Below are 25,459 nucleotides of genomic sequence, written 5' to 3'. Positions count from 1 at the left end.
CGCCTCTCTGGGCAGTGCAGATGTGATTATTTCAGCTTGCAGACGATGACGTGTAGCAATTAATGAGCAAACGCAAGTCAAACGTTTTACCGCGTGTATCTGCTAGATACTGCCCCACACACGTTGGAGAGGCTCACTCCTTCCTCTGCCTCGTTCTCTGCACACTAGTTGCACGTGGCATCGATATAGCACAGCTTTTCTAGCGTCAGCGAAGTCAATATTACATGAATCGAGTCGACATGTTTGCTAGTTACGACGATGGAAGCAGAAGAAATGTGTGTGGTACTTTACTGCATCTGCTGTTCGCCTTTCGGCGTCCCTGTGTTCTTTCAGACGAAGATGACTGTGAAATTGGCAACGGGGCAGACGTGCAAAAGAGGGGCGCTGTACGTCAGCCGAAATAGCTCAGTTGGGAGAGCGTTAGACTGAAGATCTAAAGGTCCCTGGTTCGATCCCGGGTTTCGGCACGGCTTCGTTTTGAAGCCGACGCCAATGGAATTGCTCTGACTTTGTGATAATGTAACTAGAGCCGAGAACGGACATGACTCTCTTCTGTAACTGTTCTGGTTGTCTAGTGCTTGCCATAAGAGGAACACAGTAGGCAACTCTCTGAGAAGTAAGAAAATAAAAAAACGTCCTACCGACTGCGTTCGCTGTTTTGTGCCAGGAGGTGAAGAACGTCTCCAGCGGAACCGTGAAATGAGCGAAAACGTGGGAAACATTGCATTCGAAGTGCTTGTGAATTTTCCAATTGCCCGATGAGTGTCGACAAAACACGTAAATCCTCTACTCCAACGTATGAGACGTAACGACTGCTGCAGTTTGTTTTTGCATCGTGTGTCAACATTGTTCGATGGTCTGTTACGAGCTTTGCGCGATAAGTTTGCAGACAGCATTCAGGCGACGTTTAACTACTAACAGCTCCATGCAGCGATTGCACAACAGTAAAGGACATGAGTCAATGTGTCGTTGTGCATCGTGAGATGTTTCATAAGGCGTTGTGAGCCCGGATAGCTCAGTCGGTAGAGCATTAGGCTTTTAACCTAAGGGTCCAGGGTTCAAGTCCCTGTTCGGGCGGAAATTTTAATAATTTGGTAGCGTTTCCTCTGGTAGTGGTGGAAACACTACGGAAAAGAATGCAGCAACGCCGTTTTCTGACACCACAGTGCTTTAAACGGTTCAATTTGCACGTGTCGGGAGAACGCTGCGTTCGGGGCAGCCGTGGCCGAGTGGTTAAGGCGTCCGACTCGAAAGTAGTTTCGAATCCCGCCGGCTGCGTGCGATTCTGCGTAAAGAGCAGCAAATACTTTCACACGCATGAATGAGCGTGCAAACCAATGACGCCATTCTAAACAAGACGAAAATTTCCGTTTAAGAATGCTGAGTTTCACGACGGCCGCTGCTTCCTGTGCCTACCGGTCCACCTCGCACTGACGATGTGACTGCAGGAAGCCGTCGCAGGCCCACGAGTGCGCCCCCGTCATTTTCTCGCGCCTTCGCCGAGTTCGTGAGTACACACACGTGCTTGAAATTGTTAGACAGAGTGAAGGTTCATTCCTTTTTAGGAATTGCAATTCAATCAGTCGAGTGCGGCAAAAGCAATGGCGCCGCGTTTCTTTTCAATGATCTCGCAGCTACTTGCAAGTATGTCCATCCCTTAAGACGCCAGAAAACTAGCGTCAGCGGCGCGTCAGTGGGAAGTCGGTGAAGTCGCCATTGGAGCCATAAGCCAGCAATTACGACATGCGAATCACTCGCACACGACGCAGCTGTATGACAATGCTCGTGCGTGGGTGCGGATAGCTCAGTCGGTAGAGCGTTAGGTTTTCAACCAAAGGGTCCTGGGTTCTAGTCCCTGTGGGGGCGAAAATTAATACACTTTCGTAACGTCTAATGTGCTGGCAGTGGAATCACTACAGAAAAGAGTGAGCCCATGCTGCCTTCTGCCATGAGATTGCTTGCAAAGGTGGGAGTTTCAGTTGTCGAGAGACGCTTCTGAGACGTGCAGTCGTGGCCGAGTGGTTAAGGCGTCTGACTTGAAATCAGATTCCCTCTGGGAGCGTAGGTTCGAGTCCTGCCGACTGCGGAAATTTTCTCGCTCTCAGAAGATGGACGTTCAGCTGCATCCTAGCAGTTGCGTCACTACTAAACACGTGGGCCGCCAGCAAGGTGCAGTGTTCTTGGCTCCAGGGTGCAGCGCTACAGTCGTGCCCAGAAGCCACAGCTCATCTCCTCGTCTCACAACCGTCCACCAGGTGTCAGTGCAAGTGTCGCCTCTCTGGGCAGTGCAGATGTGATTATTTCAGCTTGCAGACGATGACGTGTAGCAATTAATGAGCAAACGCAAGTCAAACGTTTTACCGCGTGTATCTGCTAGATACTGCCCCACACACGTTGGAGAGGCTCACTCCTTCCTCTGCCTCGTTCTCTGCACACTAGTTGCACGTGGCATCGATATAGCACAGCTTTTCTAGCGTCAGCGAAGTCAATATTACATGAATCGAGTCGACATGTTTGCTAGTTACGACGATGGAAGCAGAAGAAATGTGTGTGGTACTTTACTGCATCTGCTGTTCGCCTTTCGGCGTCCCTGTGTTCTTTCAGACGAAGATGACTGTGAAATTGGCAACGGGGCAGACGTGCAAAAGAGGGGCGCTGTACGTCAGCCGAAATAGCTCAGTTGGGAGAGCGTTAGACTGAAGATCTAAAGGTCCCTGGTTCGATCCCGGGTTTCGGCACGGCTTCGTTTTGAAGCCGACGCCAATGGAATTGCTCTGACTTTGTGATAATGTAACTAGAGCCGAGAACGGACATGACTCTCTTCTGTAACTGTTCTGGTTGTCTAGTGCTTGCCATAAGAGGAACACAGTAGGCAACTCTCTGAGAAGTAAGAAAATAAAAAAACGTCCTACCGACTGCGTTCCCTGTTTTGTGCCAGGAGGTGAAGAACGTCTCCAGCGGAACCGTGAAATGAGCGAAAACGTGGGAAACATTGCATTCGAAGTGCTTGTGAATTTTCCAATTGCCCGATGAGTGTCGACAAAACACGTAAATCCTCTACTCCAACGTATGAGACGTAACGACTGCTGCAGTTTGTTTTTGCATCGTGTGTCAACATTGTTCGATGGTCTGTTACGAGCTTTGCGCGATAAGTTTGCAGACAGCATTCAGGCGACGTTTAACTACTAACAGCTCCATGCAGCGATTGCACAACAGTAAAGGACATGAGTCAATGTGTCGTTGTGCATCGTGAGATGTTTCATAAGGCGTTGTGAGCCCGGATAGCTCAGTCGGTAGAGCATTAGGCTTTTAACCTAAGGGTCCAGGGTTCAAGTCCCTGTTCGGGCGGAAATTTTAATAATTTGGTAGCGTTTCCTCTGGTAGTGGTGGAAACACTACGGAAAAGAATGCAGCAACGCCGTTTTCTGACACCACAGTGCTTTAAACGGTTCAATTTGCACGTGTCGGGAGAACGCTGCGTTCGGGGCAGCCGTGGCCGAGTGGTTAAGGCGTCCGACTCGAAAGTAGTTTCGAATCCCGCCGGCTGCGTGCGATTCTGCGTAAAGAGCAGCAAATACTTTCACACGCATGAATGAGCGTGCAAACCAATGACGCCATTCTAAACAAGACGAAAATTTCCGTTTAAGAATGCTGAGTTTCACGACGGCCGCTGCTTCCTGTGCCTACCGGTCCACCTCGCACTGACGATGTGACTGCAGGAAGCCGTCGCAGGCCCACGAGTGCGCCCCCGTCATTTTCTCGCGCCTTCGCCGAGTTCGTGAGTACACACACGTGCTTGAAATTGTTAGACAGAGTGAAGGTTCATTCCTTTTTAGGAATTGCAATTCAATCAGTCGAGTGCGGCAAAAGCAATGGCGCCGCGTTTCTTTTCAATGATCTCGCAGCTACTTGCAAGTATGTCCATCCCTTAAGACGCCAGAAAACTAGCGTCAGCGGCGCGTCAGTGGGAAGTCGGTGAAGTCGCCATTGGAGCCATAAGCCAGCAATTACGACATGCGAATCACTCGCACACGACGCAGCTGTATGACAATGCTCGTGCGTGGGTGCGGATAGCTCAGTCGGTAGAGCGTTAGGTTTTCAACCAAAGGGTCCTGGGTTCTAGTCCCTGTGGGGGCGAAAATTAATACACTTTCGTAACGTCTAATGTGCTGGCAGTGGAATCACTACAGAAAAGAGTGAGCCCATGCTGCCTTCTGCCATGAGATTGCTTGCAAAGGTGGGAGTTTCAGTTGTCGAGAGACGCTTCTGAGACGTGCAGTCGTGGCCGAGTGGTTAAGGCGTCTGACTTGAAATCAGATTCCCTCTGGGAGCGTAGGTTCGAGTCCTGCCGACTGCGGAAATTTTCTCGCTCTCAGAAGATGGACGTTCAGCTGCATCCTAGCAGTTGCGTCACTACTAAACACGTGGGCCGCCAGCAAGGTGCAGTGTTCTTGGCTCCAGGGTGCAGCGCTACAGTCGTGCCCAGAAGCCACAGCTCATCTCCTCGTCTCACAACCGTCCACCAGGTGTCAGTGCAAGTGTCGCCTCTCTGGGCAGTGCAGATGTGATTATTTCAGCTTGCAGACGATGACGTGTAGCAATTAATGAGCAAACGCAAGTCAAACGTTTTACCGCGTGTATCTGCTAGATACTGCCCCACACACGTTGGAGAGGCTCACTCCTTCCTCTGCCTCGTTCTCTGCACACTAGTTGCACGTGGCATCGATATAGCACAGCTTTTCTAGCGTCAGCGAAGTCAATATTACATGAATCGAGTCGACATGTTTGCTAGTTACGACGATGGAAGCAGAAGAAATGTGTGTGGTACTTTACTGCATCTGCTGTTCGCCTTTCGGCGTCCCTGTGTTCTTTCAGACGAAGATGACTGTGAAATTGGCAACGGGGCAGACGTGCAAAAGAGGGGCGCTGTACGTCAGCCGAAATAGCTCAGTTGGGAGAGCGTTAGACTGAAGATCTAAAGGTCCCTGGTTCGATCCCGGGTTTCGGCACGGCTTCGTTTTGAAGCCGACGCCAATGGAATTGCTCTGACTTTGTGATAATGTAACTAGAGCCGAGAACGGACATGACTCTCTTCTGTAACTGTTCTGGTTGTCTAGTGCTTGCCATAAGAGGAACACAGTAGGCAACTCTCTGAGAAGTAAGAAAATAAAAAAACGTCCTACCGACTGCGTTCCCTGTTTTGTGCCAGGAGGTGAAGAACGTCTCCAGCGGAACCGTGAAATGAGCGAAAACGTGGGAAACATTGCATTCGAAGTGCTTGTGAATTTTCCAATTGCCCGATGAGTGTCGACAAAACACGTAAATCCTCTACTCCAACGTATGAGACGTAACGACTGCTGCAGTTTGTTTTTGCATCGTGTGTCAACATTGTTCGATGGTCTGTTACGAGCTTTGCGCGATAAGTTTGCAGACAGCATTCAGGCGACGTTTAACTACTAACAGCTCCATGCAGCGATTGCACAACAGTAAAGGACATGAGTCAATGTGTCGTTGTGCATCGTGAGATGTTTCATAAGGCGTTGTGAGCCCGGATAGCTCAGTCGGTAGAGCATTAGGCTTTTAACCTAAGGGTCCAGGGTTCAAGTCCCTGTTCGGGCGGAAATTTTAATAATTTGGTAGCGTTTCCTCTGGTAGTGGTGGAAACACTACGGAAAAGAATGCAGCAACGCCGTTTTCTGACACCACAGTGCTTTAAACGGTTCAATTTGCACGTGTCGGGAGAACGCTGCGTTCGGGGCAGCCGTGGCCGAGTGGTTAAGGCGTCCGACTCGAAAGTAGTTTCGAATCCCGCCGGCTGCGTGCGATTCTGCGTAAAGAGCAGCAAATACTTTCACACGCATGAATGAGCGTGCAAACCAATGACGCCATTCTAAACAAGACGAAAATTTCCGTTTAAGAATGCTGAGTTTCACGACGGCCGCTGCTTCCTGTGCCTACCGGTCCACCTCGCACTGACGATGTGACTGCAGGAAGCCGTCGCAGGCCCACGAGTGCGCCCCCGTCATTTTCTCGCGCCTTCGCCGAGTTCGTGAGTACACACACGTGCTTGAAATTGTTAGACAGAGTGAAGGTTCATTCCTTTTTAGGAATTGCAATTCAATCAGTCGAGTGCGGCAAAAGCAATGGCGCCGCGTTTCTTTTCAATGATCTCGCAGCTACTTGCAAGTATGTCCATCCCTTAAGACGCCAGAAAACTAGCGTCAGCGGCGCGTCAGTGGGAAGTCGGTGAAGTCGCCATTGGAGCCATAAGCCAGCAATTACGACATGCGAATCACTCGCACACGACGCAGCTGTATGACAATGCTCGTGCGTGGGTGCGGATAGCTCAGTCGGTAGAGCGTTAGGTTTTCAACCAAAGGGTCCTGGGTTCTAGTCCCTGTGGGGGCGAAAATTAATACACTTTCGTAACGTCTAATGTGCTGGCAGTGGAATCACTACAGAAAAGAGTGAGCCCATGCTGCCTTCTGCCATGAGATTGCTTGCAAAGGTGGGAGTTTCAGTTGTCGAGAGACGCTTCTGAGACGTGCAGTCGTGGCCGAGTGGTTAAGGCGTCTGACTTGAAATCAGATTCCCTCTGGGAGCGTAGGTTCGAGTCCTGCCGACTGCGGAAATTTTCTCGCTCTCAGAAGATGGACGTTCAGCTGCATCCTAGCAGTTGCGTCACTACTAAACACGTGGGCCGCCAGCAAGGTGCAGTGTTCTTGGCTCCAGGGTGCAGCGCTACAGTCGTGCCCAGAAGCCACAGCTCATCTCCTCGTCTCACAACCGTCCACCAGGTGTCAGTGCAAGTGTCGCCTCTCTGGGCAGTGCAGATGTGATTATTTCAGCTTGCAGACGATGACGTGTAGCAATTAATGAGCAAACGCAAGTCAAACGTTTTACCGCGTGTATCTGCTAGATACTGCCCCACACACGTTGGAGAGGCTCACTCCTTCCTCTGCCTCGTTCTCTGCACACTAGTTGCACGTGGCATCGATATAGCACAGCTTTTCTAGCGTCAGCGAAGTCAATATTACATGAATCGAGTCGACATGTTTGCTAGTTACGACGATGGAAGCAGAAGAAATGTGTGTGGTACTTTACTGCATCTGCTGTTCGCCTTTCGGCGTCCCTGTGTTCTTTCAGACGAAGATGACTGTGAAATTGGCAACGGGGCAGACGTGCAAAAGAGGGGCGCTGTACGTCAGCCGAAATACCTCAGTTGGGAGAGCGTTAGACTGAAGATCTAAAGGTCCCTGGTTCGATCCCGGGTTTCGGCACGGCTTCGTTTTGAAGCCGACGCCAATGGAATTGCTCTGACTTTGTGATAATGTAACTAGAGCCGAGAACGGACATGACTCTCTTCTGTAACTGTTCTGGTTGTCTAGTGCTTGCCATAAGAGGAACACAGTAGGCAACTCTCTGAGAAGTAAGAAAATAAAAAAACGTCCTACCGACTGCGTTCCCTGTTTTGTGCCAGGAGGTGAAGAACGTCTCCAGCGGAACCGTGAAATGAGCGAAAACGTGGGAAACATTGCATTCGAAGTGCTTGTGAATTTTCCAATTGCCCGATGAGTGTCGACAAAACACGTAAATCCTCTACTCCAACGTATGAGACGTAACGACTGCTGCAGTTTGTTTTTGCATCGTGTGTCAACATTGTTCGATGGTCTGTTACGAGCTTTGCGCGATAAGTTTGCAGACAGCATTCAGGCGACGTTTAACTACTAACAGCTCCATGCAGCGATTGCACAACAGTAAAGGACATGAGTCAATGTGTCGTTGTGCATCGTGAGATGTTTCATAAGGCGTTGTGAGCCCGGATAGCTCAGTCGGTAGAGCATTAGGCTTTTAACCTAAGGGTCCAGGGTTCAAGTCCCTGTTCGGGCGGAAATTTTAATAATTTGGTAGCGTTTCCTCTGGTAGTGGTGGAAACACTACGGAAAAGAATGCAGCAACGCCGTTTTCTGACACCACAGTGCTTTAAACGGTTCAATTTGCACGTGTCGGGAGAACGCTGCGTTCGGGGCAGCCGTGGCCGAGTGGTTAAGGCGTCCGACTCGAAAGTAGTTTCGAATCCCGCCGGCTGCGTGCGATTCTGCGTAAAGAGCAGCAAATACTTTCACACGCATGAATGAGCGTGCAAACCAATGACGCCATTCTAAACAAGACGAAAATTTCCGTTTAAGAATGCTGAGTTTCACGACGGCCGCTGCTTCCTGTGCCTACCGGTCCACCTCGCACTGACGATGTGACTGCAGGAAGCCGTCGCAGGCCCACGAGTGCGCCCCCGTCATTTTCTCGCGCCTTCGCCGAGTTCGTGAGTACACACACGTGCTTGAAATTGTTAGACAGAGTGAAGGTTCATTCCTTTTTAGGAATTGCAATTCAATCAGTCGAGTGCGGCAAAAGCAATGGCGCCGCGTTTCTTTTCAATGATCTCGCAGCTACTTGCAAGTATGTCCATCCCTTAAGACGCCAGAAAACTAGCGTCAGCGGCGCGTCAGTGGGAAGTCGGTGAAGTCGCCATTGGAGCCATAAGCCAGCAATTACGACATGCGAATCACTCGCACACGACGCAGCTGTATGACAATGCTCGTGCGTGGGTGCGGATAGCTCAGTCGGTAGAGCGTTAGGTTTTCAACCAAAGGGTCCTGGGTTCTAGTCCCTGTGGGGGCGAAAATTAATACACTTTCGTAACGTCTAATGTGCTGGCAGTGGAATCACTACAGAAAAGAGTGAGCCCATGCTGCCTTCTGCCATGAGATTGCTTGCAAAGGTGGGAGTTTCAGTTGTCGAGAGACGCTTCTGAGACGTGCAGTCGTGGCCGAGTGGTTAAGGCGTCTGACTTGAAATCAGATTCCCTCTGGGAGCGTAGGTTCGAGTCCTGCCGACTGCGGAAATTTTCTCGCTCTCAGAAGATGGACGTTCAGCTGCATCCTAGCAGTTGCGTCACTACTAAACACGTGGGCCGCCAGCAAGGTGCAGTGTTCTTGGCTCCAGGGTGCAGCGCTACAGTCGTGCCCAGAAGCCACAGCTCATCTCCTCGTCTCACAACCGTCCACCAGGTGTCAGTGCAAGTGTCGCCTCTCTGGGCAGTGCAGATGTGATTATTTCAGCTTGCAGACGATGACGTGTAGCAATTAATGAGCAAACGCAAGTCAAACGTTTTACCGCGTGTATCTGCTAGATACTGCCCCACACACGTTGGAGAGGCTCACTCCTTCCTCTGCCTCGTTCTCTGCACACTAGTTGCACGTGGCATCGATATAGCACAGCTTTTCTAGCGTCAGCGAAGTCAATATTACATGAATCGAGTCGACATGTTTGCTAGTTACGACGATGGAAGCAGAAGAAATGTGTGTGGTACTTTACTGCATCTGCTGTTCGCCTTTCGGCGTCCCTGTGTTCTTTCAGACGAAGATGACTGTGAAATTGGCAACGGGGCAGACGTGCAAAAGAGGGGCGCTGTACGTCAGCCGAAATACCTCAGTTGGGAGAGCGTTAGACTGAAGATCTAAAGGTCCCTGGTTCGATCCCGGGTTTCGGCACGGCTTCGTTTTGAAGCCGACGCCAATGGAATTGCTCTGACTTTGTGATAATGTAACTAGAGCCGAGAACGGACATGACTCTCTTCTGTAACTGTTCTGGTTGTCTAGTGCTTGCCATAAGAGGAACACAGTAGGCAACTCTCTGAGAAGTAAGAAAATAAAAAAACGTCCTACCGACTGCGTTCCCTGTTTTGTGCCAGGAGGTGAAGAACGTCTCCAGCGGAACCGTGAAATGAGCGAAAACGTGGGAAACATTGCATTCGAAGTGTTTGTGAATTTTCCAATTGCCCGATGAGTGTCGACAAAACACGTAAATCCTCTACTCCAACGTATGAGACGTAACGACTGCTGCAGTTTGTTTTTGCATCGTGTGTCAACATTGTTCGATGGTCTGTTACGAGCTTTGCGCGATAAGTTTGCAGACAGCATTCAGGCGACGTTTAACTACTAACAGCTCCATGCAGCGATTGCACAACAGTAAAGGACATGAGTCAATGTGTCGTTGTGCATCGTGAGATGTTTCATAAGGCGTTGTGAGCCCGGATAGCTCAGTCGGTAGAGCATTAGGCTTTTAACCTAAGGGTCCAGGGTTCAAGTCCCTGTTCGGGCGGAAATTTTAATAATTTGGTAGCGTTTCCTCTGGTAGTGGTGGAAACACTACGGAAAAGAATGCAGCAACGCCGTTTTCTGACACCACAGTGCTTTAAACGGTTCAATTTGCACGTGTCGGGAGAACGCTGCGTTCGGGGCAGCCGTGGCCGAGTGGTTAAGGCGTCCGACTCGAAAGTAGTTTCGAATCCCGCCGGCTGCGTGCGATTCTGCGTAAAGAGCAGCAAATACTTTCACACGCATGAATGAGCGTGCAAACCAATGACGCCATTCTAAACAAGACGAAAATTTCCGTTTAAGAATGCTGAGTTTCACGACGGCCGCTGCTTCCTGTGCCTACCGGTCCACCTCGCACTGACGATGTGACTGCAGGAAGCCGTCGCAGGCCCACGAGTGCGCCCCCGTCATTTTCTCGCGCCTTCGCCGAGTTCGTGAGTACACACACGTGCTTGAAATTGTTAGACAGAGTGAAGGTTCATTCCTTTTTAGGAATTGCAATTCAATCAGTCGAGTTCGGCAAAAGCAATGGCGCCGCGTTTCTTTTCAATGATCTCGCAGCTACTTGCAAGTATGTCCATCCCTTAAGACGCCAGAAAACTAGCGTCAGCGGCGCGTCAGTGGGAAGTCGGTGAAGTCGCCATTGGAGCCATAAGCCAGTAATTACGTCATGCGAATCACTCGCACGCCACGCAGCTGTACGATAGCTCAGTCGGTAGAGCGTTTGATTTTCAACCAAAGGGTGTTGGGTTCAAGGCCATGTCTAGGCGAAAATTAATACAATTTCGTAACGGCTAATGTGCTGGCAATGGAAACACTACAGAGAAGAGTGAGGCCACGCCGCTTTCTGCCATTGGATTGCTTCTAAAGGTGCACTTTCACTTGTCGGAAGACGCTACTGCTACCGGCAGTCGTGGCCGAGTGGTTAAGGCGTCTGACTTGAAATCAGATTCCCTCTGGGAGCGTAGGTTCGAGTCCTGCTGACTGCGGAAATTTTGTAGCTCTCAAAAGATGGACGTTCAGCTGCATTCTAGCAGTTGCGTCACTACTAAACACGTGGGTCGCCGGCAATGTGCAGTGTTATTGGCTGCAGCGCTACAGTCGCACCCAGAAGCCACAGCTCATCGCCTCGTCACACTGCCGTCCACCAGGTGTCAGTGCAGATGTGTCCATTTTAGCTTGCAGACAATTACGTGTAGCAATTTATGAGCTAACGCAAGTCAAATGTTTTAGCGTGTGTATCTGCTAGATACTGCCTCTCACATGGTAGAGAGGCTCACTCCTTCTTGTGTCTCGTTCTCTGCACACGAGTTGCACGTGGCATCGATATAGCAAAGGTTTTCTAGAGAAAGCGAAGTCAATATTACATGAATCGAGTCGACATGTTTGCTTCTTACGATGATGGAATCAGAAGAAATGTGTGTGGTACTTCACTGCATCTGCTGCTCGCCTTTCAGCGTCCCTATGTCTTATCAGACGAAGATGACTGTGAAATTGGCGGCGATTCAGAGGTTAACGAAGACGCGCAAATCTGCGGACTTAGGTGTGAGCCGAAATAGCTCAGTTGGGAGAGCGTTAGACTGAAGATCTAAAGGTCCCTGGTTCGATCCCGGGTTTCGGCAAGCGTATGTTTTGAAGCTGATGCCAATGGAATTGCTCCGAGTCTGTGATGATGTAAGTACTGCCGAGAACAAATATGACTCTGTCCTGTAACTGTTCAGGTTGTCTAGTGCTTGCCGTAAGAGGAACACAGTAGGCAACTCCCTGAGAAGTAAGAAAATACGAAAAGTCCTACCGACTGCGTTCCTTTTTTTGTGTCAGGAGGTGAAGAACGTCTCCAACGGAACCGTGAAATGAGCGAAAACGTGGGAAGCATTGCATTCGAAATGCTTGTGAAATTTCCAATTACTCAGTGAGTGTCGACAAAACACGTAAATCCTCTACTCCAACGTATGAGACCTAACGACTGCTGCGGTTTGTTTTTGCATCGGGTGTCAGCATTCTTCGATAGTCTGCTACAAGCTTAGCGCGACACGTTTGTAGACAGCATTCAGGCAACGTTTAATTAGTAACAGCTCCATGCAGCGATAGCACAGCTGTGAAGGACATGAGTCAATGTACAGCTGTGCATCGTGGGATGTTCTGTACTGTCGTGTGAGCCCGGATAGCTCAGTCGGTAGAGCATTAGGCTTTTTAACCTAAGGGTCCAGGGTTCAAGTCCCTGTTCGGGCGGAAATTTTAATAATTTGGTAGCGTTTCCTCTGGTAGTGGTGGAAACACTACGGAAAAGAATGCAGCTACGCCGTTTTCTGATGCCACATAGCTTTAAACCGTAGAAGTTGCATGTGTCGGAGAACCTCGACCTACGGGCAGTCGTGGCGGGGTGGTTAAGGCGTCTGACTCGAAATCAGATTCCCTCTGGGAGCGTAGGTTCGAATCCTACCGGCTGCGTGCGATTTTGCGTAAAGAGGAGCAAATATTTTCACACACGTGAACGCGGTTGCAAACCGATGGCGCCATCTTCAACAAGACGAAAATTTCCGTTTAACAATACTGAGTGTCGCGACGGCTGCTGCTTACTGTGGCTACCGGTTCTCCTCTCACTGACGCTGGGACTGCAGAAAGCCGTCGCAGGCCCACGAGTGCGCTCCCGTCATTTTCTCGCGTCGACGCCGAGTTCGTGAGTACACAGACGTGCTTGGAAGCGTTGGACAGAGCCAACATTCATTTCTCTCTTTTTTAAGAATCGCAATTCAGTCATTCGAGTGCGGAAAAAGCAATGGTGCAGCGTTTCTTTTCTTAAGATCTCGCAGCTACTTGCAAGTATGTCGACCACTTAAGACGACAGAAAACTAGCGTCAGCGGTTTGTCAGTGGGAAGTCGGTGAAGTCGCCATTGGAGCCATAAGCCAGTAATTACGTCATGCGAATCACTCGCACGCCACGCAGCTGTACGATAGCTCAGTCGGTAGAGCGTTTGATTTTCAACCAAAGGGTGTTGGGTTCAAGGCCATGTCTAGGCGAAAATTAATACAATTTCGTAACGGCTAATGTGCTGGCAATGGAAACACTACAGAGAAGAGTGAGGCCACGCCGCTTTCTGCCATTGGATTGCTTCTAAAGGTGCACTTTCACTTGTCGGAAGACGCTACTGCTACCGGCAGTCGTGGCCGAGTGGTTAAGGCGTCTGACTTGAAATCAGATTCCCTCTGGGAGCGTAGGTTCGAGTCCTGCTGACTGCGGAAATTTTGTAGCTCTCAAAAGATGGACGTTCAGCTGCATTCTAGCAGTTGCGTCACTACTAAACACGTGGGTCGCCGGCAATGTGCAGTGTTATTGGCTGCAGCGCTACAGTCGCACCCAGAAGCCACAGCTCATCGCCTCGTCACACTGCCGTCCACCAGGTGTCAGTGCAGATGTGTCCATTTTAGCTTGCAGACAATTACGTGTAGCAATTTATGAGCTAACGCAAGTCAAATGTTTTAGCGTGTGTATCTGCTAGATACTGCCTCTCACATGGTAGAGAGGCTCACTCCTTCTTGTGTCTCGTTCTCTGCACACGAGTTGCACGTGGCATCGATATAGCAAAGGTTTTCTAGAGAAAGCGAAGTCAATATTACATGAATCGAGTCGACATGTTTGCTTCTTACGATGATGGAATCAGAAGAAATGTGTGTGGTACTTCACTGCATCTGCTGCTCGCCTTTCAGCGTCCCTATGTCTTATCAGACGAAGATGACTGTGAAATTGGCGGCGATTCAGAGGTTAACGAAGACGCGCAAATCTGCGGACTTAAGTGTGAGCCGAAATAGTTCAGTTGGGAGAGCGTTAGACTGAAGATCTAAAGGTCCCTGGTTCGATCCCGGGTTTCGGCAAGCGTATGTTTTGAAGCTGATGCCAATGGAATTGCTCCGAGTCTGTGATGATGTAAGTACTGCCGAGAACAAATATGACTCTGTCCTGTAACTGTTCAGGTTGTCTAGTGCTTGCCGTAAGAGGAACACAGTAGGCAACTCCCTGAGAAGTAAGAAAATACGAAAAGTCCTACCGACTGCGTTCCTTTTTTTGTGTCAGGAGGTGAAGAACGTCTCCAACGGAACCGTGAAATGAGCGAAAACGTGGGAAGCATTGCATTCGAAATGCTTGTGAAATTTCCAATTACTCAGTGAGTGTCGACAAAACACGTAAATCCTCTACTCCAACGTATGAGACCTAACGACTGCTGCGGTTTGTTTTTGCATCGGGTGTCAGCATTCTTCGATAGTCTGCTACAAGCTTAGCGCGACACGTTTGTAGACAGCATTCAGGCAACGTTTAATTAGTAACAGCTCCATGCAGCGATAGCACAGCTGTGAAGGACATGAGTCAATGTACAGCTGTGCATCGTGGGATGTTCTGTACTGTCGTGTGAGCCCGGATAGCTCAGTCGGTAGAGCATTAGGCTTTTTAACCTAAGGGTCCAGGGTTCAAGTCCCTGTTCGAGCGGATATTTTAATACTTTGGTAGCGATTCCTCTGGTAGCGGTGGAAACACTACGGAAAAGAATGCAGCTACGCCGTTTTCTGATGCCACATAGCTTTAAACCGTAGAAGTTGCATGTGTCGGAGAACCTCGACCTACGGGCAGTCGTGGCGGGGTGGTTAAGGCGTCTGACTCGAAATCAGATTCCCTCTGGGAGCGTAGGTTCGAATCCTACCGGCTGCGTGCGATTTTGCGTAAAGAGGAGCAAATATTTTCACACACGTGAACGCGGTTGCAAACCGATGGCGCCATCTTCAACAAGACGAAAATTTCCGTTTAACAATACTGAGTGTCGCGACGGCTGCTGCTTACTGTGGCTACCGGTTCTCCTCTCACTGACGCTGGGACTGCAGAAAGCCGTCGCAGGCCCACGAGTGCGCTCCCGTCATTTTCTCGCGTCGACGCCGAGTTCGTGAGTACACAGACGTGTTGGAAGCGTTGGACAGAGCCAACATTCATTTCTCTCTTTTTTAAGAATCGCAATTCAGTCATTCGAGTGCGGAAAAAGCAATGGTGCAGCGTTTCTTTTCTTAAGATCTCGCAGCTACTTGCAAGTATGTCGACCACTTAAGACGACAGAAAACTAGCGTCAGCGGTGCGTCAGTGGGAAGTCGGTGAAGTCGCCATTGGAGCCATAAGCCAGTAATTACGTCATGCGAATCACTCGCACGCCACGCAGCTGTACGATAGCTCAGTCGGTAGAGCGTTTGATTTTCAACCAAAGGGTGTTGGGTTCAAGGCCATGTCTAGGCGAAAATTAATACAATTTCGTAACGGCTAATGTGCTGGCAATGGAAACACTACAGAGAAGAGTGAGGCCACGCCGCTTTCTGCCATTGGATTGCTTCTAAAGGTGCACTTTCACTTGTCGGAAGACGCTACTGCTACCGGCAGTCGTGGCCGAGTGGTTAAGGCGTCTGACTTGAAATCAGATTCCCTCTGGGAGCGTAGGTTCGAGTCCTGCTGACTGCGGAAATTTTGTAGCTCTCAAAAGATGGACGTTCAGCTGCATTCTAGCAGTTGCGTCACTACTAAACACGTGGGTCGCCGGCAATGTGCAGTGTTATTGGCTGCAGCGCTACAGTCGCACCCAGAAGCCACAGCTCATCGCCTCGTCACACTGCCGTCCACCAGGTGTCAGTGCAGATGTGTCCATTTTAGCTTGCAGACAATTACGTGTAGCAATTTATGAGCTAACGCAAGTCAAATGTTTTAGCGTGTGTATCTGCTAGATACTGCCTCTCACATGGTAGAGAGGCTCACTCCTTCTTGTGTCTCGTTCTCTGCACACGAGTTGCACGTGGCATCGATATAGCAAAGGTTTTCTAGAGAAAGCGAAGTCAATATTACATGAATCGAGTCGACATGTTTGCTTCTTACGATGATGGAATCAGAAGAAATGTGTGTGGTACTTCACTGCATCTGCTGCTCGCCTTTCAGCGTCCCTATGTCTTATCAGACGAAGATGACTGTGAAATTGGCGGCGATTCAGAGGTTAACGAAGACGCGCAAATCTGCGGACTTAGGTGTGAGCCGAAATAGCTCAGTTGGGAGAGCGTTAGACTGAAGATCTAAAGGTCCCTGGTTCGATCCCGGGTTTCGGCAAGCGTATGTTTTGAAGCTGATGCCAATGGAATTGCTCCGAGTCTGTGATGATGTAGGTACAGCCGATAACAAAAATGACTCTATCCTGTAACTGTTCAGGTTGTCTAGTGCTTGCCGTAAGAGGAACACAGTAGGCAACTCCCTGAGAAGTAAGAAAATACGAAAAGTCCTACCGACTGCGTTCCTTTTTTTGTGTCAGGAGGTGAAGAACGTCTCCAACGGAACCGTGAAATGAGCGAAAACGTGGGAAGCATTGCATTCGAAATGCTTGTGAAATTTCCAATTACTCAGTGAGTGTCGACAAAACACGTAAATCCTCTACTCCAACGTATGAGACCTAACGACTGCTGCGGTTTGTTTTTGCATCGGGTGTCAGCATTCTTCGATAGTCTGCTACAAGCTTAGCGCGACACGTTTGTAGACAGCATTCAGGCGACGTTTAATTAGTAACAGCTCCATGCAGCGATAGCACAGCTGTGAAGGACATGAGTCAATGTACAGCTGTGCATCGTGGGATGTTCTGTACTGTCGTGTGAGCCCGGATAGCTCAGTCGGTAGAGCATTAGGCTTTTTAACCTAAGGGTCCAGGGTTCAAGTCCCTGTTCGAGCGGATATTTTAATACTTTGGTAGCGATTCCTCTGGTAGCGGTGGAAACACTACGGAAAAGAATGCAGCTACGCCGTTTTCTGATGCCACATAGCTTTAAACCGTAGAAGTTGCATGTGTCGGAGAACCTCGACCTACGGGCAGTCGTGGCGGGGTGGTTAAGGCGTCTGACTCGAAATCAGATTCCCTCTGGGAGCGTAGGTTCGAATCCTACCGGCTGCGTGCGATTTTGCGTAAAGAGGAGCAAATATTTTCACACACGTGAACGCGGTTGCAAACCGATGGCGCCATCTTCAACAAGACGAAAATTTCCGTTTAACAATACTGAGTGTCGCGACGGCTGCTGCTTACTGTGGCTACCGGTTCTCCTCTCACTGACGCTGGGACTGCAGAAAGCCGTCGCAGGCCCACGAGTGCGCTCCCGTCATTTTCTCGCGTCGACGCCGAGTTCGTGAGTACACAGACGTGTTGGAAGCGTTGGACAGAGCCAACATTCATTTCTCTCTTTTTTAAGAATCGCAATTCAGTCATTCGAGTGCGGAAAAAGCAATGGTGCAGCGTTTCTTTTCTTTAGATCTCGCAGCTACTTGCAAGTATGTCGACCACTTAAGACGACAGAAAACTAGCGTCAGCGGTGCGTCAGTGGGAAGTCGGTGAAGTCGCCATTGGAGCCATAAGCCAGTAATTACGTCATGCGAATCACTCGCACGCCACGCAGCTGTACGATAGCTCAGTCGGTAGAGCGTTTGATTTTCAACCAAAGGGTGTTGGGTTCAAGGCCATGTCTAGGCGAAAATTAATACAATTTCGTAACGGCTAATGTGCTGGCAATGGAAACACTACAGAGAAGAGTGAGGCCACGCCGCTTTCTGCCATTGGATTGCTTCTAAAGGTGCACTTTCACTTGTCGGAAGACGCTACTGCTACCGGCAGTCGTGGCCGAGTGGTTAAGGCGTCTGACTTGAAATCAGATTCCCTCTGGGAGCGTAGGTTCGAGTCCTGCTGACTGCGGAAATTTTGTAGCTCTCAAAAGATGGACGTTCAGCTGCATTCTAGCAGTTGCGTCACTACTAAACACGTGGGTCGCCGGCAATGTGCAGTGTTATTGGCTGCAGCGCTACAGTCGCACCCAGAAGCCACAGCTCATCGCCTCGTCACACTGCCGTCCACCAGGTGTCAGTGCAGATGTGTCCATTTTAGCTTGCAGACAATTACGTGTAGCATTTTATGAGCTAACGCAAGTCAAATGTTTTAGCGTGTGTATCTGCTAGATACTGCCTCTCACATGGTAGAGAGGCTCACTCCTTCTTGTGTCTCGTTCTCTGCACACGAGTTGCACGTGGCATCGATATAGCAAAGGTTTTCTAGAGAAAGCGAAGTCAATATTACATGAATCGAGTCGACATGTTTGCTTCTTACGATGATGGAATCAGAAGAAATGTGTGTGGTACTTCACTGCATCTGCTGCTCGCCTTTCAGCGTCCCTATGTCTTATCAGACGAAGATGACTGTGAAATTGGCGGCGATTCAGAGGTTAACGAAGACGCGCAAATCTGCGGACTTAGGTGTGAGCCGAAATAGCTCAGTTGGGAGAGCGTTAGACTGAAGATCTAAAGGTCCCTGGTTCGATCCCGGGTTTCGGCAAGCGTATGTTTTGAAGCTGATGCCAATGGAATTGCTCCGAGTCTGTGATGATGTAGGTACAGCCGATAACAAAAATGACTCTATCCTGTAACTGTTCAGGTTGTCTAGTGCTTGCCGTAAGAGGAACACAGTAGGCAACTCCCTGAGAAGTAAGAAAATACGAAAAGTCCTACCGACTGCGTTCCTTTTTTTGTGTCAGGAGGTGAAGAACGTCTCCAACGGAACCGTGAAATGAGCGAAAACGTGGGAAGCATTGCATTCGAAATGCTTGTGAAATTTCCAATTACTCAGTGAGTGTCGACAAAACACGTAAATCCTCTACTCCAACGTATGAGACCTAACGACTGCTGCGGTTTGTTTTTGCATCGGGTGTCAGCATTCTTCGATAGTCTGCTACAAGCTTAGCGCGACACGTTTGTAGACAGCATTCAGGCGACGTTTAATTAGTAACAGCTCCATGCAGCGATAGCACAGCTGTGAAGGACATGAGTCAATGTACAGCTGTGCATCGTGGGATGTTCTGTACTGTCGTGTGAGCCCGGATAGCTCAGTCGGTAGAGCATTAGGCTTTTTAACCTAAGGGTCCAGGGTTCAAGTCCCTGTTCGAGCGGATATTTTAATACTTTGGTAGCGATTCCTCTGGTAGCGGTGGAAACACTACGGAAAAGAATGCAGCTACGCCGTTTTCTGATGCCACATAGCTTTAAACCGTAGAAGTTGCATGTGTCGGAGAACCTCGACCTACGGGCAGTCGTGGCGGGGTGGTTAAGGCGTCTGACTCGAAATCAGATTCCCTCTGGGAGCGTAGGTTCGAATCCTACCGGCTGCGTGCGATTTTGCGTAAAGAGGAGCAAATATTTTCACACACGTGAACGCGGTTGCAAACCGATGGCGCCATCTTCAACAAGACGAAAATTTCCGTTTAACAATACTGAGTGTCGCGACGGCTGCTGCTTACTGTGGCTACCGGTTCTCCTCTCACTGACGCTGGGACTGCAGAAAGCCGTCGCAGGCCCACGAGTGCGCTCCCGTCATTTTCTCGCGTCGACGCCGAGTTCGTGAGTACACAGACGTGCTTGGAAGCGTTGGACAGAGCCAACATTCATTTCTCTCTTTTTTAAGAATCGCAATTCAGTCATTCGAGTGCGGAAAAAGCAATGGTGCAGCGTTTCTTTTCTTAAGATCTCGCAGCTACTTGCAAGTATGTCGACCACTTAAGACGACAGAAAACTAGCGTCAGCGGTGCGTCAGTGGGAAGTCGGTGAAGTCGCCATTGGAGCCATAAGCCAGTAATTACGTCATGCGAATCACTCGCACGCCACGCAGCTGTACGATAGCTCAGTCGGTAGAGCGTTTGATTTTCAACCAAAGGGTGTTGGGTTCAAGGCCATGTCTAGGCGAAAATTAATACAATTTCGTAACGGCTAATGTGCTGGCAATGGAAACACTACAGAGAAGAGTGAGGCCACGCCGCTTTCTGCCATTGGATTGCTTCTAAAGGTGCACTTTCACTTGTCGGAAGACGCTACTGCTACCGGCAGTCGTGGCCGAGTGGTTAAGGCGTCTGACTTGAAATCAGATTCCCTCTGGGAGCGTAGGTTCGAGTCCTGCTGACTGCGGAAATTTTGTAGCTCTCAAAAGATGGACGTTCAGCTGCATTCTAGCAGTTGCGTCACTACTAAACACGTGGGTCGCCGGCAATGTGCAGTGTTATTGGCTGCAGCGCTACAGTCGCACCCAGAAGCCACAGCTCATCGCCTCGTCACACTGCCGTCCACCAGGTGTCAGTGCAGATGTGTCCATTTTAGCTTGCAGACAATTACGTGTAGCAATTTATGAGCTAACGCAAGTCAAATGTTTTAGCGTGTGTATCTGCTAGATACTGCCTCTCACATGGTAGAGAGGCTCACTCCTTCTTGTGTCTCGTTCTCTGCGCACGAGTTGCACGTGGCATCGATATAGCAAAGGTTTTCTAGAGAAAGCGAAGTCAATATTACATGAATCGAGTCGACATGTTTGCTTCTTACGATGATGGAATCAGAAGAAATGTGTGTGGTACTTCACTGCATCTGCTGCTCGCCTTTCAGCGTCCCTATGTCTTATCAGACGAAGATGACTGTGAAATTGGCGGCGATTCAGAGGTTAACGAAGACGCGCAAATCTGCGGACTTAGGTGTGAGCCGAAATAGCTCAGTTGGGAGAGCGTTAGACTGAAGATCTAAAGGTCCCTGGTTCGATCCCGGGTTTCGGCAAGCGTATGTTTTGAAGCTGATGCCAATGGAATTGCTCCGAGTCTGTGATGATGTAGGTACAGCCGATAACAAAAATGACTCTATCCTGTAACTGTTCAGGTTGTCTAGTGCTTGCCGTAAGAGGAACACAGTAGGCAACTCCCTGAGAAGTACGAAAATACGAAAAGTCCTACCGACTGCGTTCCTTTTTTTGTGTCAGGAGGTGAAGAACGTCTCCAACGGAACCGTGAAATGAGCGAAAACGTGGGAAGCATTGCATTCGAAATGCTTGTGAAATTTCCAATTACTCAGTGAGTGTCGACAAAACACGTAAATCCTCTACTCCAACGTATGAGACCTAACGACTGCTGCGGTTTGTTTTTGCATCGGGTGTCAGCATTCTTCGATAGTCTGCTACAAGCTTAGCGCGACACGTTTGTAGACAGCATTCAGGCGACGTTTAATTAGTAACAGCTCCATGCAGCGATAGCACAGCTGTGAAGGACATGAGTCAATGTACAGCTGTGCATCGTGGGATGTTCTGTACTGTCGTGTGAGCCCGGATAGCTCAGTCGGTAGAGCATTAGGCTTTTTAACCTAAGGGTCCAGGGTTCAAGTCCCTGTTCGAGCGGATATTTTAATACTTTGGTAGCGATTCCTCTGGTAGCGGTGGAAACACTACGGAAAAGAATGCAGCTACGCCGTTTTCTGATGCCACATAGCTTTAAACCGTAGAAGTTGCATGTGTCGGAGAACCTCGACCTACGGGCAGTCGTGGCGGGGTGGTTAAGGCGTCTGACTCGAAATCAGATTCCCTCTGGGAGCGTAGGTTCGAATCCTACCGGCTGCGTGCGATTTTGCGTAAAGAGGAGCAAATATTTTCACACACGTGAACGCGGTTGCAAACCGATGGCGCCATCTTCAACAAGACGAAAATTTCCGTTTAACAATACTGAGTGTCGCGACGGCTGCTGCTTACTGTGGCTACCGGTTCTCCTCTCACTGACGCTGGGACTGCAGAAAGCCGTCGCAGGCCCACGAGTGCGCTCCCGTCATTTTCTCGCGTCGACGCCGAGTTCGTGAGTACACAGACGTGCTTGGAAGCGTTGGACAGAGCCAACATTCATTTCTCTCTTTTTTAAGAATCGCAATTCAGTCATTCGAGTGCGGAAAAAGCAATGGTGCAGCGTTTCTTTTCTTAAGATCTCGCAGCTACTTGCAAGTATGTCGACCACTTAAGACGACAGTAAACTAGCGTCAGCGGTGCGTCAGTGGGAAGTCGGTGAAGTCGCCATTGGAGCCACAAGCCAGTAATTACGTCATGCGAATCACTCGCACGCAACGCAGCTGTACGATAGCTCAGTCGGTAGAGCGTTTGATTTTCAACCAAAGGGTGTTGGGTTCAAGGCCATGTCTAGGCGAAAATTAATACAATTTCGTAACGGCTAATGTGCTGGCAATGGAAACACTACAGAGAAGAGTGAGGCCACGCCGCTTTCTGCCATTGGATTGCTTCTAAAGGTGCACTTTCACTTGTCGGAAGACGCTACTGCTACCGGCAGTCGTGGCCGAGTGGTTAAGGCGTCTGACTTGAAATCAGATTCCCTCTGGGAGCGTAGGTTCGAGTCCTGCTGACTGCGGAAATTTTGTAGCTCTCAAAAGATGGACGTTCAGCTGCATTCTAGCAGTTGCGTCACTACTAAACACGTGGGTCGCCGGCAATGTGCAGTGTTATTGGCTGCAGCGCTACAGTCGCACCCAGAAGCCACAGCTCATCGCCTCGTCACACTGCCGTCCACCAGGTGTCAGTGCAGATGTGTCCATTTTAGCTTGCAGACAATTACGTGTAGCAATTTATGAGCTAACGCAAGTCAAATGTTTTAGCGTGTGTATCTGCTAGATACTGCCTCTCACATGGTAGAGAGGCTCACTCCTTCTTGTGTCTCGTTCTCTGCACACGAGTTGCACGTGGCATCGATATAGCAAAGGTTTTCTAGAGAAAGCGAAGTCAATATTACATGAATCGAGTCGACATGTTTGCTTCTTACGATGATGGAATCAGAAGAAATGTGTGTGGTACTTCACTGCATCTGCTGCTCGCCTTTCAGCGTCCCTATGTCTTATCAGACGAAGATGACTGTGAAATTGGCGGCGATTCAGAGGTTAACGAAGACGCGCAAATCTGCGGACTTAGGTGTGAGCCGAAATAGCTCAGTTGGGAGAGCGTTAGACTGAAGATCTAAAGGTCCCTGGTTCGATCCCGGGTTTCGGCAAGTGTTTGTTTTGAAGCTGATGCCAATGGAATTGCTCCGAGTCTGTGATGATGTAAGTACTGCCGAGAACAAATATGACTCTGTCCTGTAACTGTTCAGGTTGTCTAGTGCTTGCCGTAAGAGGAACACAGTAGGCAACTCCCTGAGAAGTAAGAAAATACGAAAAGTCCTACCGACTGCGTTCCTTTTTTTGTGTCAGGAGGTGAAGAACGTCTCCAACGGAACCGTGAAATGAGCGAAAACGTGGGAAGCATTGCATTCGAAATGCTTGTGAAATTTCCAATTACTCAGTGAGTGTCGACAAAACACGTAAATCCTCTACTCCAACGTATGAGACCTAACGACTGCTGCGGTTTGTTTTTGCATCGGGTGTCAGCATTCTTCGATAGTCTGCTACAAGCTTAGCGCGACACGTTTGTAGACAGCATTCAGGCGACGTTTAATTAGTAACAGCTCCATGCAGCGATAGCACAGCTGTGAAGGACATGAGTCAATGTACAGCTGTGCATCGTGGGATGTTCTGTACTGTCGTGTGAGCCCGGATAGCTCAGTCGGTAGAGCATTAGGCTTTTTAACCTAAGGGTCCAGGGTTCAAGTCCCTGTTCGAGCGGATATTTTAATACTTTGGTAGCGATTCCTCTGGTAGCGGTGGAAACACTACGGAAAAGAATGCAGCTACGCCGTTTTCTGATGCCACATAGCTTTAAACCGTAGAAGTTGCATGTGTCGGAGAACCTCGACCTACGGGCAGTCGTGGCGGGGTGGTTAAGGCGTCTGACTCGAAATCAGATTCCCTCTGGGAGCGTAGGTTCGAATCCTACCGGCTGCGTGCGATTTTGCGTAAAGAGGAGCAAATATTTTCACACACGTGAACGCGGTTGCAAACCGATGGCGCCATCTTCAACAAGACGAAAATTTCCGTTTAACAATACTGAGTGTCGCGACGGCTGCTGCTTACTGTGGCTACCGGTTCTCCTCTCACTGACGCTGGGACTGCAGAAAGCCGTCGCAGGCCCACGAGTGCGCTCCCGTCATTTTCTCGCGTCGACGCCGAGTTCGTGAGTACACAGACGTGCTTGGAAGCGTTGGACAGAGCCAACATTCATTTCTCTCTTTTTTAAGAATCGCAATTCAGTCATTCGAGTGCGGAAAAAGCAATGGTGCAGCGTTTCTTTTCTTAAGATCTCGCAGCTACTTGCAAGTATGTCGACCACTTAAGACGACAGTAAACTAGCGTCAGCGGTGCGTCAGTGGGAAGTCGGTGAAGTCGCCATTGGAGCCACAAGCCAGTAATTACGTCATGCGAATCACTCGCACGCAACGCAGCTGTACGATAGCTCAGTCGGTAGAGCGTTTGATTTTCAACCAAAGGGTGTTGGGTTCAAGGCCATGTCTAGGCGAACATTAATACAATTTCGTAACGGCTAATGTGCTGGCAATGGAAACACTACAGAAAAGAGTTAGGCCACGCAGCTTTCTGCCATTGGATTGCTTCTAAAGTTGGACTTTCACTTGTCGGAAGACGCTATTGCCATCGGCAGTCGTGGCCGAGTGGTTAAGGCGTCTGACTTGAAATCAGATTCCCTCTGGGAGCGTAGGTTCGAGTCCTGCCGACTGCGAAAATTTTCTCGCTCTCAGAAGATGGACGTTCAGCTGCATCCTAGCAGTTGCGTCTCTACTAAACACGTGGGTCTCCAGCAATGTGCAGTGTTCTTTGGCGCAGCGCTACAGTCGCTCCCAGAAGCCACAGCTCATCTCCTCGTCTCACTGCCGTCCACCAAGTGTCAGTGCAAGTGTCGCCTCTCTGGGCAGTGCAGATGTGTCCATTTTAGCTTGCAGACGGTGACGTGTAGCAATTTATGAGCTAACGCAAGTCAAATGTTTTAGCGTGTGTATCTGCTAGATACTGCCTCTCACATGGTAGAGAGGCTCACTCCTTCTTGTGTCTCGTTCTCTGCACACGAGTTGCACGTGGCATCGATATAGCAAAGGTTTTCTAGAGAAAGCGAAGTCAATATTACATGAATCGAGTCGACATGTTTGCTTCTTACGATGATGGAATCAGAAGAAATGTGTGTGGTACTTCACTGCATCTGCTGCTCGCCTTTCAGCGTCCCTATGTCTTATCAGACGAAGATGACTGTGAAATTGGCGGCGATTTAGAGGTTAACGAAGACGCGCAAATCTGCGGACTTAGGTGTGAGCCGAAATAGCTCAGTTGGGAGAGCGTTAGACTGAAGATCTAAAGGTCCCTGGTTCGATCCCGGGTTTCGGCAAGCGTATGTTTTGAAGCTGATGCCAATGGAATTGCTCCGAGTCTGTGATGATGTAGGTACAGCCGATAACAAAAATGACTCTATCCTGTAACTGTTCAGGTTGTCTAGTGCTTGCCGTAAGAGGAACACAGTAGGCAACTCCCTGA

The 25,459-nt window shown here is 49.4% G+C and overlaps 34 non-coding genes across 34 annotated transcripts; all 34 read left to right on the top strand.

The window, feature by feature from the left end:
• Positions 1–394: 394 nt before the first annotated feature.
• Positions 395–467, top strand: Trnaf-gaa (transfer RNA phenylalanine (anticodon GAA)). The gene has a single exon. It is a non-coding gene; the product is annotated as a tRNA-Phe (tRNA).
• Positions 468–1,004: 537 nt separating this feature from the next.
• On the top strand, positions 1,005–1,077 carry Trnak-uuu (transfer RNA lysine (anticodon UUU)). Its single transcript has one exon. It is a non-coding gene; the product is annotated as a tRNA-Lys (tRNA).
• A 927-nt stretch (positions 1,078–2,004) lies between these two features.
• Trnas-uga (transfer RNA serine (anticodon UGA)) lies at positions 2,005–2,086 on the top strand. The gene has a single exon. It is a non-coding gene; the product is annotated as a tRNA-Ser (tRNA).
• Positions 2,087–2,665: 579 nt separating this feature from the next.
• Positions 2,666–2,738, top strand: Trnaf-gaa (transfer RNA phenylalanine (anticodon GAA)). The gene has a single exon. It is a non-coding gene; the product is annotated as a tRNA-Phe (tRNA).
• A 537-nt stretch (positions 2,739–3,275) lies between these two features.
• On the top strand, positions 3,276–3,348 carry Trnak-uuu (transfer RNA lysine (anticodon UUU)). Its single transcript has one exon. It is a non-coding gene; the product is annotated as a tRNA-Lys (tRNA).
• A 927-nt stretch (positions 3,349–4,275) lies between these two features.
• Trnas-uga (transfer RNA serine (anticodon UGA)) lies at positions 4,276–4,357 on the top strand. The gene has a single exon. It is a non-coding gene; the product is annotated as a tRNA-Ser (tRNA).
• A 579-nt stretch (positions 4,358–4,936) lies between these two features.
• On the top strand, positions 4,937–5,009 carry Trnaf-gaa (transfer RNA phenylalanine (anticodon GAA)). The gene has a single exon. It is a non-coding gene; the product is annotated as a tRNA-Phe (tRNA).
• Positions 5,010–5,546: 537 nt separating this feature from the next.
• On the top strand, positions 5,547–5,619 carry Trnak-uuu (transfer RNA lysine (anticodon UUU)). Its single transcript has one exon. It is a non-coding gene; the product is annotated as a tRNA-Lys (tRNA).
• A 927-nt stretch (positions 5,620–6,546) lies between these two features.
• Positions 6,547–6,628, top strand: Trnas-uga (transfer RNA serine (anticodon UGA)). The gene has a single exon. It is a non-coding gene; the product is annotated as a tRNA-Ser (tRNA).
• A 579-nt stretch (positions 6,629–7,207) lies between these two features.
• Trnaf-gaa (transfer RNA phenylalanine (anticodon GAA)) lies at positions 7,208–7,280 on the top strand. The gene has a single exon. It is a non-coding gene; the product is annotated as a tRNA-Phe (tRNA).
• A 537-nt stretch (positions 7,281–7,817) lies between these two features.
• On the top strand, positions 7,818–7,890 carry Trnak-uuu (transfer RNA lysine (anticodon UUU)). Its single transcript has one exon. It is a non-coding gene; the product is annotated as a tRNA-Lys (tRNA).
• A 927-nt stretch (positions 7,891–8,817) lies between these two features.
• On the top strand, positions 8,818–8,899 carry Trnas-uga (transfer RNA serine (anticodon UGA)). Its single transcript has one exon. It is a non-coding gene; the product is annotated as a tRNA-Ser (tRNA).
• A 579-nt stretch (positions 8,900–9,478) lies between these two features.
• Positions 9,479–9,551, top strand: Trnaf-gaa (transfer RNA phenylalanine (anticodon GAA)). The gene has a single exon. It is a non-coding gene; the product is annotated as a tRNA-Phe (tRNA).
• A 537-nt stretch (positions 9,552–10,088) lies between these two features.
• On the top strand, positions 10,089–10,161 carry Trnak-uuu (transfer RNA lysine (anticodon UUU)). The gene has a single exon. It is a non-coding gene; the product is annotated as a tRNA-Lys (tRNA).
• A 903-nt stretch (positions 10,162–11,064) lies between these two features.
• On the top strand, positions 11,065–11,146 carry Trnas-uga (transfer RNA serine (anticodon UGA)). The gene has a single exon. It is a non-coding gene; the product is annotated as a tRNA-Ser (tRNA).
• A 560-nt stretch (positions 11,147–11,706) lies between these two features.
• On the top strand, positions 11,707–11,779 carry Trnaf-gaa (transfer RNA phenylalanine (anticodon GAA)). The gene has a single exon. It is a non-coding gene; the product is annotated as a tRNA-Phe (tRNA).
• A 747-nt stretch (positions 11,780–12,526) lies between these two features.
• Positions 12,527–12,608, top strand: Trnas-cga (transfer RNA serine (anticodon CGA)). The gene has a single exon. It is a non-coding gene; the product is annotated as a tRNA-Ser (tRNA).
• Positions 12,609–13,316: 708 nt separating this feature from the next.
• On the top strand, positions 13,317–13,398 carry Trnas-uga (transfer RNA serine (anticodon UGA)). Its single transcript has one exon. It is a non-coding gene; the product is annotated as a tRNA-Ser (tRNA).
• Positions 13,399–13,958: 560 nt separating this feature from the next.
• Positions 13,959–14,031, top strand: Trnaf-gaa (transfer RNA phenylalanine (anticodon GAA)). The gene has a single exon. It is a non-coding gene; the product is annotated as a tRNA-Phe (tRNA).
• A 747-nt stretch (positions 14,032–14,778) lies between these two features.
• Trnas-cga (transfer RNA serine (anticodon CGA)) lies at positions 14,779–14,860 on the top strand. The gene has a single exon. It is a non-coding gene; the product is annotated as a tRNA-Ser (tRNA).
• A 707-nt stretch (positions 14,861–15,567) lies between these two features.
• On the top strand, positions 15,568–15,649 carry Trnas-uga (transfer RNA serine (anticodon UGA)). The gene has a single exon. It is a non-coding gene; the product is annotated as a tRNA-Ser (tRNA).
• A 560-nt stretch (positions 15,650–16,209) lies between these two features.
• On the top strand, positions 16,210–16,282 carry Trnaf-gaa (transfer RNA phenylalanine (anticodon GAA)). Its single transcript has one exon. It is a non-coding gene; the product is annotated as a tRNA-Phe (tRNA).
• Positions 16,283–17,029: 747 nt separating this feature from the next.
• Trnas-cga (transfer RNA serine (anticodon CGA)) lies at positions 17,030–17,111 on the top strand. The gene has a single exon. It is a non-coding gene; the product is annotated as a tRNA-Ser (tRNA).
• A 707-nt stretch (positions 17,112–17,818) lies between these two features.
• Trnas-uga (transfer RNA serine (anticodon UGA)) lies at positions 17,819–17,900 on the top strand. Its single transcript has one exon. It is a non-coding gene; the product is annotated as a tRNA-Ser (tRNA).
• Positions 17,901–18,460: 560 nt separating this feature from the next.
• Positions 18,461–18,533, top strand: Trnaf-gaa (transfer RNA phenylalanine (anticodon GAA)). Its single transcript has one exon. It is a non-coding gene; the product is annotated as a tRNA-Phe (tRNA).
• Positions 18,534–19,280: 747 nt separating this feature from the next.
• Positions 19,281–19,362, top strand: Trnas-cga (transfer RNA serine (anticodon CGA)). The gene has a single exon. It is a non-coding gene; the product is annotated as a tRNA-Ser (tRNA).
• Positions 19,363–20,070: 708 nt separating this feature from the next.
• Positions 20,071–20,152, top strand: Trnas-uga (transfer RNA serine (anticodon UGA)). The gene has a single exon. It is a non-coding gene; the product is annotated as a tRNA-Ser (tRNA).
• A 560-nt stretch (positions 20,153–20,712) lies between these two features.
• On the top strand, positions 20,713–20,785 carry Trnaf-gaa (transfer RNA phenylalanine (anticodon GAA)). The gene has a single exon. It is a non-coding gene; the product is annotated as a tRNA-Phe (tRNA).
• Positions 20,786–21,532: 747 nt separating this feature from the next.
• Trnas-cga (transfer RNA serine (anticodon CGA)) lies at positions 21,533–21,614 on the top strand. The gene has a single exon. It is a non-coding gene; the product is annotated as a tRNA-Ser (tRNA).
• Positions 21,615–22,322: 708 nt separating this feature from the next.
• Trnas-uga (transfer RNA serine (anticodon UGA)) lies at positions 22,323–22,404 on the top strand. The gene has a single exon. It is a non-coding gene; the product is annotated as a tRNA-Ser (tRNA).
• A 560-nt stretch (positions 22,405–22,964) lies between these two features.
• Trnaf-gaa (transfer RNA phenylalanine (anticodon GAA)) lies at positions 22,965–23,037 on the top strand. Its single transcript has one exon. It is a non-coding gene; the product is annotated as a tRNA-Phe (tRNA).
• A 747-nt stretch (positions 23,038–23,784) lies between these two features.
• On the top strand, positions 23,785–23,866 carry Trnas-cga (transfer RNA serine (anticodon CGA)). Its single transcript has one exon. It is a non-coding gene; the product is annotated as a tRNA-Ser (tRNA).
• Positions 23,867–24,574: 708 nt separating this feature from the next.
• Trnas-uga (transfer RNA serine (anticodon UGA)) lies at positions 24,575–24,656 on the top strand. The gene has a single exon. It is a non-coding gene; the product is annotated as a tRNA-Ser (tRNA).
• Positions 24,657–25,240: 584 nt separating this feature from the next.
• On the top strand, positions 25,241–25,313 carry Trnaf-gaa (transfer RNA phenylalanine (anticodon GAA)). The gene has a single exon. It is a non-coding gene; the product is annotated as a tRNA-Phe (tRNA).
• Positions 25,314–25,459: the final 146 nt, after the last annotated feature.

This window comes from Schistocerca gregaria, unplaced genomic scaffold (assembly GCF_023897955.1).
Source record: "Schistocerca gregaria isolate iqSchGreg1 unplaced genomic scaffold, iqSchGreg1.2 ptg000445l, whole genome shotgun sequence".
Classification (NCBI taxonomy): domain Eukaryota; kingdom Metazoa; phylum Arthropoda; class Insecta; order Orthoptera; family Acrididae; genus Schistocerca; species Schistocerca gregaria.
Note: the sequence above shows the minus strand (reverse complement) of the source record. Positions and strands in the feature narration are given on the sequence as shown.